This window comes from Lathyrus oleraceus, chromosome 5 (assembly GCF_024323335.1).
Source record: "Lathyrus oleraceus cultivar Zhongwan6 chromosome 5, CAAS_Psat_ZW6_1.0, whole genome shotgun sequence".
NCBI classification, from domain to species: domain Eukaryota; kingdom Viridiplantae; phylum Streptophyta; class Magnoliopsida; order Fabales; family Fabaceae; genus Lathyrus; species Lathyrus oleraceus.
In genome coordinates this window covers 104,217,444-104,225,589 of record NC_066583.1, presented here as the reverse complement: position 1 = coordinate 104,225,589, position 8,146 = coordinate 104,217,444, and positions in this window count along the sequence as shown.

Sequence of the window (8,146 nt, the reverse complement as noted above, 5' to 3'; positions counted from 1 at the left end):
CATTATCAAGCCAAGAACACGTGAATTTACGAACTGCTCTACAAGAGGTGAAAATTCGACCCTCTCTTTTCTCAAATCCATCATGTGATACTTGTAGACCTTTCTTTTGTGGTGATTCTGAGCTAAACATCTCTTGATTCCATGCTATATTGAGTGAGATCCATTGCTTTAAAGTTTCATGTTCATGGTTAGATTTGCTCGATTCTTGATTAGGATGTTGTTATTGGATGAATTGCATGTTGATCTGTGTTATATGATGTTGGATCTTCACGAATATGTGATTAATTTGTATTTCTGGAACCATTAAAATTTTCTGGAAATTTTGTGCATGAAGATCATGAAGATCTTCATGCTGTTCTTGAAACTGGACATTTTCCTGCGGATTTAGCCGCAGCCTTCATAGCGCCTTGCTACGGAGTTACCTCCGGAATCGCGTGAGTTTCCTGCGGATTTCGCTCGTTTAGGGCTTGCATGTGCTTCCCATGCGCCGTTTCTGATTGGCTGAGCCAATCCGCTCAATGAAACGCATCGTTTGGTGCTTGGCGCCGGTTTTGAATTTTCAAATTAATTACCAGTTTGCCGCTCAGTCCATTTAATTCATTTTAATTGTTAAATGTTTATTTCATTTTATCAAGAAACTTCAAAAAATCATAAATAATTCATTCTTGATCCAAATTGTGTGGGAATTTTTGCATTCATCTCCATTTTTCATCTAGTTTTTTATAGGTATGATAAAACAAGTTGTGCACGGATGGTTTTTTATTTTGGTCTAATGTCTTTGATCATGTATGCTTTTTGCCTATGTTTTGCCATTTCATTCATGAAATCTTGATGCTTGATCCAAAATGCTTGAAATTTTATATGCCTGATATAGACTCACACCTGGTCATTTTAGTATATGGTTTACTAATTTTGCATTTCTGGATTAGGAGATATGATGAAATCTTTGAAGGTGTGACCATGTATGTCACACCATGTCTTGTTCATGTTCCTGATTTTATTTCCCATGCTTGTGCTATGCCAATTGCCCTGGATTTTTGAATGCTAATACTTAGGGGTGTCTAGTTTGCTTGTGATTTTTCCTGAAATTTTGGAAAGCATTTTCCATTTGATTGGGATTTTATTTGCTGTTTAGTCATTTGTGAACTTTTCTTGAGTGTTCAACTTCCATGTTTTGTGAAATTCTGGATATGTATTGGATGGACTTGAAATTTGGCATGAGTGATATAGACATGTTTAACTTCATTTTGACTTTAGTGTGGTTCATTTATCTTATGTCATTTCTGTTTTGCACTCATTTGAAGTTGGTGCATGTTTTGTGGCCTTGGTTGAGTTTGCTTTTGCATACCATGAGTTGATGATTTTAATTTCCATACTTCCACTTATCCAATTACCATGATTTTTGGTATGCTACTCATTGACTGTGTTCTGTTTAGAATTGAATTTTCTTGGAATTGTTTGAGCCATTTTGGTATTGATTTGATTGTGATCATTCTGTTTGCTCCATTGTGATTCACACTTGCACACTTTGACATGATTAGTGTATAGAATGGATTTGGTGCATAGTTTTGATGTGAGACCAATTAGAATTTGTTCTTATATGATTAATCTTGGTTTTGGTCAATTTTCACTTGCTGTTTTCAATTTTTCACCTCCTTTTGACCCTAGGCTTGGCCTAGTGGTCAACTTCTCATGTTTGAATGTGATTTTCAGGTTGAAGAAGCAAATGCTTTAAGGAGATTAATTCAAGTTGATTGAGTTTGGTTTATTTGATTGTTATAGACTAACTTGGTTTATTTTGTAGGATGCTTTGGCTCACTTGAGTTGATTGTGCTTTGCATAGTGCATTGTCTGATTATACATTGTCTGTTGATTCTTATCTTGTCTGCTTTGACTTTGTGATTGGTATACTGATTATATTTGATTGGTTTCAGGTACTTTAGTCGCTAACAGTTCCTTTGAGAACTTGCATTACTTTGCTTGTTAAGCATTTGCATTGAGGTATAGCACCTTCTTCCTCCATGTAGTCTGGAAGACCTGGCCTGTTACTTGGCCAGGCAACTGTCTAAAGTCCTCCTTAAGAGGCAATGTTTGTGCTTGTTTACTTTTGTCCCCAAGCAGGAAAAGTCCTTTGAATAAGGCAATTGGTAGAACCCAAGAGGTGTGTAACCCACCTCCTACTAATCTGCGTGTCGTCCCTTTGCTCACATTACATGTTGTAGCATTGTGGACATCATCCCAAGATCAATCGAGTCAATAATCTGTGGAGAGAGTTCCTACTTTCTGAACTCCCACACCTTCTATCATTTGAAGCTCTCCCTGACCAGGGATAAGAGCATGAGGCACACCCCTCATATCCTTTCATCTGCTTCACCTTGGCTCTCAATGTCAAGGTTAAGAGCACCATTAACCCCATTCCAGTTGGCTTCAATGCCTAACCCTTGTATGAGCCTGATGCTTGGTTATAGTGTGTGCTAAATGACTTTGGTTGATTGATTGCTTAGTTCATTTGTACATGTTTGCTTGTATGCTTTGTGCATTTATCATCATTAATTGCTCATTAGCGCATGATCATCATTACCTATCCTTGTAACCATCTTTGGTTTGCCCATTGAGGACAATTGTAAGTCCATTCCTTTGGCCATTGTTCCTATGATATGGAAGTGAGTATAAGACCATTTCATTGGCCACTCATCTTCTCTTTGCTTGACGCATTTGTTTGTTGTATGTGAGGATGCAATTGTAAGTCCATGCAATTTGGCATTTGTTTTCCCATGATCATATGTTGGAGGTTAGAGTAAGTCCAGACAGATTGGCATCTGACATCCAAGTTTTGTTTTGTTTTGTTGGAGATTGGTATAAGCCCAGATAGATTGGCATCCGGTATCCATGTTTTGTTTTGTTTTAGGAGATTGGAATAAGACCATTTAGTGGCTTCCGGTATCCTTGTTATTTGTTTAGGAGATTGGTGTAAATCCATTTATTGGTATCCGGTATCCGCCTTTGTTTGTGAGATTGGAGTAAGACCATTTAGTGGCATCCGGTATCCATTTGATTTACTTTTGTGTTGTTGCTCATTGCCTATTCCAGAGGACATACTTGAATCATCTTCTATATGATTTCAAGAGGTGAACCCTTCTAGGAAGTTTTACACTCCATCTTCATCCATTCATCCCTCTTTGTCCTAAACCTTTTCACACATTGCTTTCAAAACTTGAGATAAATATTGTGCAAACATTTTCATGCTTTTCAAATTAGAAACCTGGACCTTAAGTCCTTGACTTTTCAAACTCCATTTCATAACACTTCTTTGAATCAATCTTAATCATACTTTGACCCTCCTTTTGTGAATAATCATAATCAATTAACTTCACCCATTCAATTGTTTTGGCTTTGTCCATTGTTAATATGTTTTCATACATTAGCCATAGGTTTCAATTATCATTGTGGTTGATGTAAATCCTACCCTATCCTTAGTGAGTTGACAGTAAGACTTTCGTGCTGAAAACAAGGTTAACCCCGCTAGTACGTCGAAGCTATCCTCGCATGGTGGATTGTTGGTCTTGGTTGAGTTTTCTCCCATTGATAATGAAAAGCCTTAGTGCTCTTGCTTTAAAATTGAACTCACAATTTTTGGAAATTTTTTAGCCGAACTACGGCGTTTTGATCCTTTACCTTTTATGGAAAGGTACGTAGGCAACGGGTTCATCCGTTCAAACACAAAAACAATAAAAATTGTATATTCTTTTCTCATCATCCCATTCATGTTTGCACAATACATATTTCATGACAAATAACAATTTTGGTACAACAAGTGTGAAAAGGGCTCCCTAAGAGTACCTAGGACGTTTTGGGTGCCTAACACCTTCCCATTGCGTAATTTACCCCTTACCCAGACTCTCTGATCTTTTCATTAGTTTTCTATGTGTAAAACTTCTTAGGCTTTTGTTCACTTTTTAGCCAATCCTTTGGATAAATAAAAGTGCGGTGGCGACTCGATTCATTGTATGCTTTGCTTTTGATTTAATCAATAAATCATAAAGTGACGAATACACCGCTACAGAAAAGTGGCGACTTTGTTGGGGAAATAGACAACATTAGACCTTCCTTGGTGGTATTGCCTACTTTTCACCCTTGTTGTGTGATATATTGTTATTTGTTATATGACATATTTTTGTACAATTTGGGATAACTGTATTGATTGTAATGTTTGAATTGCTTGATATACAATTGCTGTTTGCTTTGGTGATCTGTGAGATGAGTTCTATACCCGAACTCGAGTGCACTTTAGGATAGGAGAATGGCTTAGTCTTGTTGACTGGTGTGGAGTATTCCTTAGCCAGTTGACTTGCGAGTCCGTTCACTTGGTGGAGGTCATGTTGGATTAATAATGTCACACAAGTTATTTGTGGTTAGACATTATTCTTTCAATCATGCGTCGTCGAAGCCAAGGACCTTAGTTTACCAAGCCCATCTTGGCCTATTTTTAGGACGTAGTGCGGAGGTCATTCAGATGTAAGTTCTGATGCGATTGTTATGCAATACTACACTCATAAGAGTTTCTCTTGAGAATATTTTTGGAATACGAGTATTCGTTCCTCCGATAATATTCGAAAGATGGGACGATGATTATGGGAACCTCTGGTAGAACATGTCTGGCAGGTTTAAACCCTAGTACACTCCCGTTGGGTGGTTCTTAACCGAGACTTCATGCTCGTGACTCTCAGCAAACCCGTGATTCATGGTTGAGTCGTTCAGACAACCTTAATATCAATGGAACTTGGGTGTTGATAAGGTGAAAACCTAAATCCACCAAGATGGATGATTGATATTAGGGATACAATGAGCTTTCCCATGACCTTTGTCTGGTGTGCTTTGCTTGATCCTTGAGTGTGATTGTTGCATTCATGCATTCATGCATCCATCTGCACTTCATGTCACCGAAAAAAAAATCAGAAAATTTTCAAGGAACTTCAAAGGAGTTTATTTGCAAAAAATTTCAAACATGGAAAAAACCGGAAAAAAAATTTCACCTGATATATCCGATGAGATATTCTCACATACGATCAAAATGCTTAAATATTTCAAAGTTTGCAAGTAAAACCCTCGAGTTCCTTTGAAATAAAAACCAATCATATGCATAAACACTTCATGCATCATTTGCATAAGCGGGTGTTTTGTTCCGGTCTCCCGTCCTGTGGTCTGACCCTGCGATCTTCATTTATTTTGAAGACGCACCTCGCCGGTACTATATCAGAGCCGATTCTTCGAGATTGATGGATCATCTTGAGCAAGAGAGTTGTGAACTCACGGAGGAATTTTCCAAGCAGAGTGCTTTTGATGGATAAATCCCGGGCTGGCATTGGCTACTGTTCTGGGGCATATAATGAGCAAGGTTTGTTCACGAGTGGAGGATTCATCCATGCTGATCAACCTGAGGAAGAAGCTGTTGCTATCTTGGAAGAGGATGCAGAGGGTGAGCAACTTCGTTATTCCTGGTGGTGTCTGCCACAATTGGGTCGCTGTAGACATTCCTACAGTCATCCATAGATCAGAGTAATTGTTCACTTTGTTAAAAACCCTTCTCCCATGCCAAAAGGAGAAGTGATGACATTGTTGGCAGCACTTATACAATGATGTTTTCATTCAATTAATGCATTGTTAAACATTTGTTTCTCCATTTGTTTTCACTTTTTGCTTTTTGTATGAAATCAGTGATCACAAAAAACCATAAAAACAAGAATAAAAACAACCTTTTTCATCTGCATAATGGTTTGTTTGTTTAAATTCTAAAGTTTTTCATTAACCAAAATCATTATGCAGGGATTTCTAAACCCATTGAACATAATGATCCAACGCCATCTCCCAATCTTGAATTCCTTGTATTTGAGGCAGAGGAAGGTGATGTTGAAGGGGATTCCTGATGAGATGTCCCGAGCACTTGAGCAATGAAAAGCAGATCATTCAGCTGCGTCTCAAGAACCCAGCAACAGTCAAACTGGGGCATTACAAATGTAATGTAAAAAAAAAGAGAAAAGGGTGAAAAAGTCAAAATAAAAGCAAAAATCAGGAAAAAAATTTCAAAGAGAAAAAGTAAAAAAACTGATACCCTCAAGTCCCTAGTTGACTGATGCTGAATGGATTCAGAATCGTTATGACCAGCTGAATTTGATTGAAGAGAAGCGATTGACTGCCATGTGTCATGGTCAGTTATATCAGCAGAGAATGAAGAAAACATTCGATAAGAAGGTCAAGCCTCGTGTGTTCCGAGAAGGTGACCTTGTGCTCAAGAAAGTCTTGTCTTTCGCGCCCGATTCCAGGGGCAAGTGGACTCCAAACTACGAGGGTCCATATGTTGTTAAGAGAGCCTTTTCAGGCGGTGCTTTGATGCTTACAACAATGGATGGGGAGGATTTCACTCGTCCTGTGAATTCAGATGCAGTCAAGAAATACTTTGCCTAAAAAAAAGTATATGCAAATGAAAAACAGAATTGCTCGCTAAGTTGAAAACCCGAAAGGGCGGCTTAGGCAAAAATGAGCGTCTCGGTGGAGAACCTGCAAGGGTAATCCAGGAAAAAATTAGAGACATGAAAAAAAAGAATATTTGCATCCCGCTAGATTGAGTACCTCACCCTGGGGCAATCTAGGCAAAAATTAGGGATTTGGCAAGTAACTGCATCCTGACAAGACTTTCTATTTCGCCAGCTGTCTGTTCATCAGAAGATTCTCGATTCGTCGTCAACTGAAGCTTCGAATACATCGAGATTCAAATTGGTAGAGAAAGGATCATTATGTTCAATGTAGCCCTCTTCCAATATATATCACTGATTTCAAATTTGTACAGATCTATGGAGTCTTGCCATTTGCGGGCTACCATTCCATCAAATGAATTTGAGCTTTTATACAATTATTTGCACTCTTATTTGTTTCAATTCAACAAATGTTTTGCATGTTTTAATTGATAAAATGTCATTGTTTTAAACGAACAAATTTTTCAAAAAAATTGTTGTTTTAAACAAAGTGAATATTCACAATGATAAAAGGATACTTAAGAATATCTCAGTGCTCTCCCGAGGGTGGCATGATCTCCAACAGGTAAGACATTCATTCATATTCCTGGCTTGGCTGTATCCTTTTCTCTAGATTTTGTTGTTGGGGTTGTTCCCCAAGCAGAGATTGTTGTTAGGGTTGTCCCCTAAGCAGAGCTTCTGTTGAGATTTTGATTCCCAGAGCAGAGTGATTGTTGAAGACTCAGTTTCTTCTCCAACAATAGTCCCTCAGCATGGACGTTCTCCTTTTTGGAAGATTCGGTGGTTGGTGATTTTAAGCCCTGGTACCCCATCACTCCCTAGTGCAGTTGCCAGCGGAGTTGTCTGTTTCCTCAGCATGGTCGCTTTCTTTTTTGAGAGACTTGGTAAGTCAGTGGTTTGAGACCCGGTGCTTTACCCTTTCCCCGGCGAAGTCGTCTGCGGAGTTGTTGCTTTTTCTCCATCAGAGTGCTTATTTCCCTTCAGCAGAGCATGATTTATTTTCCTATGCGGCGGTTGTTGGGTTTCTTTGGAAGTTTCAGTGGTTGATTGGGTTGATATCCCAGTATTTTCACCCATTTTTTCCCAGCTTAGTCTGCAGAATGGTTGTTGTGGCAGTTTTCGCCTATTGAAATCCCTCTCGATCCCCATTAGAGTGGCTCATATTACAGAATCTACTTGTTGTGATCAGTTGGCTACGCATGTTTTCCCCAGTAGAGTGGCTTGTTGCGAAATCTACTTGTGTGATACTTTCTCCCTCAGTGGGTTATTCCCCAGAGGAGTTGTGTGGAGTTTGCTTCTACAGCAGTTCCTTGCTTGTGCAATGCACTTTTTGTTTCTTAGTTGACACTGGGATCCCCTGCAGATATCTTGGGATTTCTCTTGTTCCCCAACAGATTGGTCTTTGTGGCTGTTTTGCCTGTTATGACTTTCTGTGCCCTGATCGGGTTGTTTGCTGATCCATCACTCAGAGATTTGGTGTTTCCTGATATCTCTGATCCTCTGCTTCCCCCAACAGTACCCGCAGATCTATGCTTTATAGCATGTGGATCTCCGCAGATTGGCTTTCCAGTTGGTTTTCCCCTGGAAGTATAGTACCGGGCGTTTGATTCCTGGAC